Here is a 1,592-nt window from a genome sequence, read left to right on the forward strand (position 1 = left end):
CCCCCCCCCCCCCCCCCCCACTTCCTACACTTTCTGATCTTCGAACTCCACAAAGGCTTTTGACTTTCTCAAATCTCCGTATCTCGCTTCTTGAACCTTCATATCTCCATCTTTAACCTTAAATCTTCATACATTCTCTTGGATTTTCAACCCACGACTTCATATCTTCACTTCTAAACTTTAAATCTTCATACACTTTCTTCAGATCTTTATATATTTTCCAGGATTACGATGGCCAAGAAATCTAAATCAGTTCCTCAGCAGGTTGCCTCTTTAGCTTCCCACCTGGACACGGGTGCCGAGGTGGTCGCTCTCGATACGGCCGCTCCTGAGGTGGTCGTTGCTGAAGCGGTCCCAGAGCCCCCTATGAAAAGCTTTATCCCCGGGGCTGTTCGATTGCGGACGACATTAAAGTCAATAAAGCCTCCTCCAAACAGGATCGGGGTGAAGGGGCATGGAGATACATATGCTCCATTACGGAAGATGTCCTTCCCACAGTCCGAGGGGATTGCAAATGGGAAGGCAAAGATGTGGTAAGCCGAAGGACGATATCACTACCCACGTAGAGGGGTAGTGAAGTGTTTACACTTACCCCTTTATGTTGGGCCCAGTATAATCGGTAATTTTGGCCTTTTGCAAGAGGTACGAAGTGTGCCTCGGGAAAATCCACCCTTTTCTATGGAGGATCGTGATCCTCCTCCGTTACTTTGCGAATAACACCGAGTCTCCTCCATTCACCCTCGACCACCTGCTCCGTTTATACAGTCCCCGAATTTTTCGAGGGGGACTAATCAAGCTTACTCACCGATCCAGCAAGGCTCCCTTTTCGAGCATCGACGAGGACCGAGACCGAGGCTGGCAGGGGCGCTTCGTTCGGGTAAAAACTGAGGATTTGATCCCTCCCGAATTTCTGCCATTCCCGAGAAGTGGAATGCATCTCGTAAGTGTAGTCTTTTCTTAAGTGTAAAGTCTCCTTTGTTTCCTCTCTCATTATCGGTATTTGTGGTTGTGCAGCTGTTGTTCGGGTCCCCAATGCAGTCCCCCGGCTCAAAGAGTGAATTGAAGGCATCTGTACGCAGATGTCATACTTCGAGCGCGCATGGCACAAGCTTTCGAAGGGCCAATGGGAGGCCCGTTCTCACGGTAAAGTTCCCCTCCAAATAGCTATCACTACGTTTTAAACTCATATAACGCTGATCTCTCCTTTTTCTTTCGCAGGTTTGCCTAAGACCACAAAACTTAGGCCGTTGGAAGGGGACGAGGATGTGTCCTTGTCTGTTGATCTCTATGTTACATGGCAGCCCCGGGTTGCTGCGGAGGAGAAGAATAGAAAAAGGAAATCCTCGGGCTCAGAGGGGCCCGAGGTGAAGATAAAAATAGAGGTCGGCCACTCGGGCTCGTAAGCCCAAGAAGAACACCGGGTCCCGGGTACCAAACTCCCACCTGCTTTACCAGCTTAGGGATAACCCTGAAGAGGATGATATCTTTGTCTCCCACGGATCGACCCCTGCTGTGGAACAGGCGACGACCTTGGAGGTGGGCCACGAGGTTGAGCCCCTTTTGGTCCGAGAGACTGAAGTGGAGACGGGGCT

Source organism: Nicotiana attenuata, unplaced genomic scaffold, assembly GCF_001879085.1.
Source record: "Nicotiana attenuata strain UT unplaced genomic scaffold, NIATTr2, whole genome shotgun sequence".
NCBI lineage: Eukaryota > Viridiplantae > Streptophyta > Magnoliopsida > Solanales > Solanaceae > Nicotiana > Nicotiana attenuata.